Raw genomic sequence first — 8,356 nt, 5'->3', positions numbered from 1 at the left:
CCTCAGCGGTGCTCCATTTCCTGTTAAAGTCCAAACTCCATAGTATGGCTTGGAAAGTCTTTCCTTAACTCCCAAATAGACCCCAGTTTACCTTATCTCTCCCCACTTTCCCTCTGTAAATCTGAGATCCTGTCATAATTGTATGCTTGTCATTTCTTGCATGTACTTCACTTTCTGGGCATACCTAGCAATATTCGTGATGTAGTCAAAGCACAACCCAATTTTGTCACCCACTAGCCCTTAGCATTTTTATTCAGAAGAGCTAATTTTGCCCTGCCCTCCAATGCAAACTTGGGCAAATCCCAAGACATCTTAATTAATGGACAGTGCTACTCATTTTAGGTCACAAATAACAGTCTTGATTTGTAATTAGAATGTGTCTAGTTAAGAGATTAGTTAAATACCTCCATCTCTGTTCAAAAAGTGAGAGTTCTCTCCATGTGTGAAGGCCTGTGGTCAACCAGCAGCTACATCAGACCCCACCTGGGTGGAGGCCACCTGAAGCTTTTTATTGAAAAGGATATATGGACATATAACAGAAAGTGATATAATTGATAGAAGAGGACTCACAGTATCACTGATTCTCTAATCGCTCTGGGAAACTACTGCATACAGTGACTAGAATAGGGCCCTGGTTGCAGAGTGCACAGGCTGCTTCCACACTGGTTACTAGTTATTTTGTAGAATCTGAACAATCAGCACCCTACTGCTACTGCTACTTCAAGTAGAGGAAGCTAGCTGGCTTTTTTTGTTTTGTTTTGTTTTTTAACTGACTTATAGTTGATTTACAATGTCATGTTAGTTTCAGGTGTATAGCAAAGTGATTCAAATATGTATATAGATTCCATATATATGTGTTAGCGTATAGTATTGGTTTTTCTGTTTCTCACTTACTTCACTCTGTATGACAGGCTCTAGGTCCATCCACCTCACTACAAATAACTCAGTTTCGTTTCTTTTTATGACTAAGTAATATTCCATTGTATATATGTGCCACATCTTTATTCATTTATCTGTTGCTGGACACTTAGGCTGCTTCCATGTCCTGGCTATTGTAAATAGAGCTGCAATGAACATTGTGGTACATGACTCATTTTGAATGATGGTTTTCTCAGGGTATATGCCCAGTAGTGGGATTGCTGTGTCATATGGTAGCTCTATTTTTAGTTTTTTCAGGAACCTCCATACTGTTCTCCATAGTAGCTGTATCAATTTACATTCCCACCAACAGTGCAAGAGGGTTCCCTTTTCTCCACACCCTCTCCAGCATTTATTGTTTGTAGATTTTTTGATGATGGCCAGTCTGACTGGTGTGAGGTGATACCTCATTGTAGTTTTGATTTGCATTTCTCTAATGATTAGTGATGTTGAGCATTGGAGAGTCTTGGAACTAGTTGACTCACATTCCTTTTATAAATTATGGCCATGGGGGAATTTGCCTTATACTTATGCTAGTCTCTGAATCTGTTGTTTTGGCACCTCATTTGTCACTGAGGTAGGAAGTGTTCCATCTTACCATTCTGAAATGTGTGTGTGAAGTATGTTCTCTCCTCCCCCTCTGTTTGCCTTACCTTTTACTCACCTAGCTGACCCTTGTCTATTTTCAACACTTAGAATGTCTCTCCCTTCCTCTCACCCCATGACCCCATAGAATGGGCTAATCTCTTTTATTTGTATTTCCATGGTAACCTTTGCCTACCTGTCATAACCAATGCAGTCCACTTCGTATTAAAGCCATTTCTGTGTTTGTCCTTAACCTCATGAGACTGGAAGTTCTGGAAGGCAGGGACTCTTGAGATGTACTGTTATATCCTCAAAGTCTAACAAAATACAATTTAAATTATCATTAGTGATAGCATAAAAATCCTCAAATATCTTAGGAATTTATGTAATAAAAGATATGCAAGACCTCTATGCTGAAAACTTAAAATCTCAGTGGTGTCTTGGAAAACTCAACAAGCCAAAATTCCAAATTTGACTCCAAAATTGATAAGAAAATGCAAAGAGCCAAGATCCTCTTGAAGAAAACAAAACAGAAGAAAGGAAACCTGGTGCGAAGACTTGTTCTACCACATATCAAGACTTCGTCTTTAGCCAGAGTAATTGAAACTGTTGGTATTGGCACAAGCATAGACAAACAAATCAGTTGTTTGGAACAGAAAGTTCAGAAACAGAGCTCCTCAGATATGTACACTTGATTTATGACAGGGAAGGCTCTATGGAGAAGGAGGAAAACACGCTTAAAACAAGTATTAAACATAAAAATATTAAATTTAAATGAATAAATTATGTTCATCAAAAAAAATACCACTTAGAGAATGAAAAGGGAAGCTACAGAACAAAAGAAGATTTTTGCAGCATATATAATTAACAAGGGGTTTGCATTCAGAATATACAAAGGATTACGAAACAAAAGGCAAAAGATAAATAACCCAGGAGAAAATTTGGTAACAGACTTGAACAATTCACAAAAGAGGAAATATAAAAGGCCACCAAATATATGAAAACATACTTGACCTCATCAGCAATTAGGGAAATGCAAGCTAAAAACTCCCCTGGAATGGCTAAAATTAACAGGACTAACAATCTTTTTTTTTTTTTTTTTTTTTTTTTTGCGGTACGCGGGCCTCTCACTGTTGTGGTGGCCTCTCCCGTTGCGGAGCACAGGCTCCGGACGCACAGGCTCAGCGGCCACGGCTCACGGGCCCAACCGCTCCGCGGCATGTGGGATCCTCCTGGACCGGGGCACGAACCCGTGTCCCCTGCATCGGCAGGCGGACTCTCAACCACTGCGCCACCAGGGAAGCCCAGGACTAACGATCTTAATTGCAGTCTAGAATATAGAGTAATAGGAACCCTGACAGAGTGCTGTTGAGAGTGTAAATTGGTGCAAACATCTTGGAAGACAGTTTGGAGTTATCTAAGAAAGTTGAACACCTGCGGACCCTTGGGCCAGCAGTTCTCTTCAAGAGAAATGTGTGCACATGTGCACCAGGAGACAACTGCAGAAGTGTTGATATCAGCATCATTCATAGTAGCATCAAACTGGAATTTGGGTGTTCCTGAATCCAAATGTTCATAAATAGAAGAATAAATAAATAATAGTGTTATACTCATAAGATAGAATTCTATACTGAAGTGAAAATGAATGAACTGCAGTTTCACCCAAGAATATAACTGAATCTCAAACACAATGTAAAGCAGAAAAAGCTTGACACAAAACAACAGTTACCATATTATTTCATGTATAAAAAATTCACCAACAGGCAAAGGAAACTACAGTATTTAGGGATTCATACTTAGGTGGTCAAACAAAGAAGAGAAAGTCACTATATTACATCAGAAAAATGGTTACCTTTGTGGTTACTGAGACAGTTTTGAATAGGAAAGACTACATGGGAGACTTCTGAGTATTAGCAAGGTTCTATTTCTGGATAGTAGTTAAATGGCTGTGTTTCTCAATAACTTGTTCAGTTGTACAATTGTGTTTCTTTGTACTTATCATCATCATTTTTTGTAGTTACTTCCTTATCTTCATAACAGCATATTATACTGATCAGCAAATTAAAAGGATTGAAGGCCTTGGGACTTTTTTCACTGCAGATAACAGAAAACACAACCCAAACTGGTTTAAGCAAAAAAGATAATTTATTGACTAATATAATTAAAGAATAGGGGGTGGACATGCTGGCTGCAGATGAGGCTTAGATCAGTGCTTATACACTGTGACCAGGTCCTGGTTTCTTTTTACGCCTCGGGTTCTTTTACTTCCTCTGGAAAATTTTCAGACTGGCTCTTCCCTTTTGGATCCAGGATGGCTGCCTGTAGTCCATGAAATTATAGGATTCCTTCTTTAGGTCTAGCAGGAAAGAGAAACTTTACTCTCTCAATAGTTCAGTCATAAGCCCTATTGTGTCTTCCCTGATTGGCTTGACTTGGGTCATGGATCCTTCCCTGGACTAATCACTATGGGAGATAGGATAAACTGATGGATCCATCCATGGCCAATAACCAATAGGCTACATGGCTAGAACATTCAAGGTAGTATTAAAAAAAGAGAGAGAGAGAGAAATAGATATTGAGGAGGCAAAATAAGTAATGTCTACGACAATCAATATCCATTCTGTTTAGTTGGATATTATCATGCTTCAAAAGTAACACACAGTTTTATACTATTAACCATCTCAGGCTTACTCAAAATCAAGACAAAGAAGGTGGCTGGGTAGGATAGAGGTACACCAGCTGAGCTTAAATCTTAAAACAACAACAAAACATTTTTTTTCTCTGCTGATGTTAGAGATTCAAAATAGTCACAAGCGCTCAGACTGATTAAAAGCAAAGCTGGCTTGTAAGACATAACAATAAGGCAATGAGTGAAACTTGATTGGATCTAGGTTAGAAAAGATCTTGACTGGATCTTTGTTCTAGTTATCTGTAAAAGATATTTCAAGGAGAACTTGGAAAAACTGAGTATTGGCTGGACAGTAAAAGATTTAGGGACTTATACCTTATCTTCTTAAGTGTGGTAATGGCATTTGGTAATATTGGAAAAAGCTCTTATTTTTAGAAGAGGCAGGCTAGAGCATTTAGGGGTGCAATGTGTTGATGTATGCAACTTATTCTCAAATAGCTTAACAAAAGACACACACATATAGATAAAGCAAATGCTCAAAACTTTAACAATTGTTGATTCTAGATGGTGACTGTGTGAGCGATGATTGTAATATTCTTTTAATTTTTCTGTATATTTGAAACACTTCAAAATAAAAAGTTGGGGAAATAAAAAAAAATGTTTGAGGGAAAATCTAAAAAATCTTGACCAAACAAAAAGCTGATGTGTTTCTATGCTTTTTCCTCCTGTAGTCTAGGTCTTAGTTCCACAAGAGGTAGAAAAAAATAAATTTATTTTGGTATTAAAACAATATACAGGGCTTCCCTGGTGGCGCAGTGGTTGAGAGTCCGCCTGCCAATGCAGGGGATACGGGTTCGTGCCTCAGTCTGGAAGGATCCCACATGCTGCGGAGTGGCTAGGCCCGTGAGCCATGACCGCTGAGCCTACACATCTGGAGCCTGTGCTCCGCAACGGGAGAGGCCACAACAGTGAGATGCCCGGGTATCGCAAAAAAACAAAACAAAACAAAACAAAATATACAAGTGCTATTGCTTTTCCAACTATCCATGAAAAATATTTACTCAGCACCAACTATGTGTATGCATCTCATTGTTAATAGGGAGTTATAATTTTATCTCTATCTGACTTTATTACAGAATAAATGTTGCCAACCAAATACCAAAGGCAGAAGGAAGGGAACTAATAACGTTTACTGAGGGCTTACTTTGTACCAGGAATATTAGCATACATCGTTTCATTTATTTTTCATTATAACCTTGTGAAGTAGATACTATCATTATTCCTGTTTACAGATGACAAATGGAGGCGTTTGTATACTTGGCGCAGGGTCCCACATCTAACAAGTAGGGGGCATCTGAATCTAAGAGTAAATCTTTCCTTGTCACTGCTGGTGGGAATGTAAAAATGGAGCAGCCACTTTGAAAAACAGTCTGGCATTTCCTCAGAAAGTTAAACATTGAGTTACCATATAACCCAGCAATTTAATTCTACTCCTAAGTGTATACCCAAGGCAAATGAAGATTTGTTCACACAAAAGCTTATAGTACATGAATGTTTATAGCAGCTCTATTTCTGAGTCAAGAAGTGGAAACAACCCAAATGTCCATCAGCTGATGAATGGATAGATGGAATGTGGTATACTCAAACAATAGAATTTTATTTGGCAATAAAAAGAAATGAAGTACCTATATATGCTACAACATGGATGGACCTTGAAAACATCATGCTAAGTGAAATAAGCCAGATGTGAAAGGCCACATCTTATATTACTTCATTTATACGAAATGCCTAGAATAGGCAAATCTGTAGAGACAGAAGGATTAGTGGTTGCCTAAGGCTAGGGGGAAGGGAGAGTGACCTCCTAATGGATGCAGGGATTTTTTCAGAAGGGAGATAGTGACGAAAATGTTCCAAGATTGATGGCAGTGATGGCTGCACAACTCTGTAAATATACTAAAACCCACTGAATTTTACAATTTAAAGTAGGTGTAATGTATGGTATGTGAATTATATCTCAATTATATCTCAAAAAGAGTGACTCTCCCCTTTACTGACCCATGTTACCGGAGAAAACTATAGTTTTTCTCTTAGAATTGGCTTTCAAAATCAAACTGTGGAGGTGCCAGGTTGAATGAGATTTTATATATCAAGACTCTGCTATTCTAGAGAGTTAACTCTTTGAATTGGACAGAGAAAACCCTTGAAGTTCCCAGAAACCATCAGGAATGAATAAAGTGAGTGAATAAGTGAATTCATGAAAGTTTTCCTTTCCCCGTATTTCCAATGTTGGCTATCCAAGTTCTTTGGATTTTGGCCCCATTATGTGAAGTCTGGTATATGAGCTTTTATCTCTGGATCTAAAAGGCAGGGCATAACTGGCCACCGCTTATCTGCAGGTTGGAACCAAAGGAGTATTTCTATGTGATTATTAGCAAGAGTTGGTTCTATAAGGAATTCAGAGACTTGCCTTTTGGAATGGCTTCAACTGTAAAAAATATGCGCTCTTCCAAACTTGGAACTGACTTCCTCCTCCATGTTGAATACAGTTAGTGAACAGTAAGATAACCTTTAGAAACCTGAACTGTTTATGACTATTCCATAGTCATTAACACTCCACTTCTTTCCTTCTAGCACATGAAGCTAATTCCTTCTATGACTAAGCTGTGGCATTTGGGTATTTCCTTAAGCTTGGTTCCAGGTACTTACCATGTTTTTCTCCTGACCTTTCCTGATTGTGTGGGTTTGGGTGCCTCTAGAAAGTACTTACTCTGCACTGTGATTGCTTTCTTTTATTTGAGCAGTCCTCTCTAATACCCCACCCCCCTGTTCTTTTTCCCTCTGCTTTTCTCTTTAGTTTGATTTGGTTACCTGTTTCTGGCTATGTGGAGCTTTCCCGAAACTGGATTAGCAGCAATAACAGCAGTAACCCTTTAATTACCAGAGTAATTTTCTTTGCTTGTTTTGAGCTCCAGCGTTTTACAGGAAGCTGCTGTAAAAATCAAATGTGAAAAAGACACGTGACTTTTTCCTGCTTTTACCAGTCCAGAGAACTTACAGTGAGGGTTATAGGGCTTCGCACCAATGTGTTTTTCCCTTTAAAAAAGGAAAGGTGAGAGCTGAGGTAGGCGTCTCCTCCATTTAAACAAAACACACAAATCCAGTAACAATGCTAAAATAATACTGTCAAGATTCTGTAATTCACCCTAGTAGAATAAATAAATCCAGTTCGAATCTGTTTATATAGGTTTTGACTTCATTGTAATCTTGTTTCTGGCCTTATGTTTTCTTGACTGAGTCAGTAGTAAAATTGTTAAAACAGGGAGGAAATCAAAGGAAAGGCCTTGCTATCTTGGGCAGTTTCCTACTCCAGTCATTAGTCACGTGGCCTCTGTAATTTCTCATTTACCAGGCTATATAAAGAGACTCATAAAACTGCCTCCTGGCAATGTAGCAGGCTTCACGATTAATCTTAAGTAGTCTAAGGCACCAGGATGAAAGGGGGCTATAAAGAGTTAACGCAATTCCCAGGAATTTTAAAAACTTGTTTTCTATAGAGATATCAAACTGGTGGAAGGGAAGTTACTCTGAATTTGATTGATTGATGCCTACAGGAATTACATCTGCTAAATGTTGAGTTTGCATTTACAATTTTAGCCAGATACAAAGGTTGCTCAGGATTGGGGATTTATCGTTTAGAGTACAGAAGCCAGAGGCTTGAATTTCCAAGGAGAGCCGGCAACACGAATCTAGGTTGAAGGATGTTAATTTCTTTTCTAACACACAGAAGTTGAGGCTTTACAATTTCAAGATGCTCCAATCTAGTGGCAACATTTTATCCACTATTAGGTGTGTATCTTCTGTGTATGTAGGCATTGCCAACCTCAAAGGCCAGACTGGTTTCTGGTAGCAACTGGCTCTCTAGGAACTAACCAAAGACAAAGCAAGGAACAGTGTAGGGGTATTTTTGGGAAGGGGCCGAGGGAGAGGGCATTTGTGGAGGGTCGTGGTGAGGCAGGAAAGTAGAAAAACTGGAGAATAAGGAGTCCTGCCAAAGCCCAGAAGACCAGCAACATCCTTGATTCATTCTGTGCACAACGTGTTTCAAGCTTTGTATCCTGGGTAAGTGTGGAACAGTTCCTGCTGCACAAGGTGTGTTCACATTTAAATTAAGGTAGGAATGCTGGTCAGTGCTAGGGACTTGGACAGAACAAATGGATTTCCTAA

This window comes from Globicephala melas, chromosome 3 (assembly GCF_963455315.2).
Source record: "Globicephala melas chromosome 3, mGloMel1.2, whole genome shotgun sequence".
Classification (NCBI taxonomy): Eukaryota; Metazoa; Chordata; class Mammalia; order Artiodactyla; family Delphinidae; genus Globicephala; species Globicephala melas.
The sequence above is the reverse complement of the archived record's forward strand: the minus strand, read 5'-3'. Positions refer to the sequence as shown.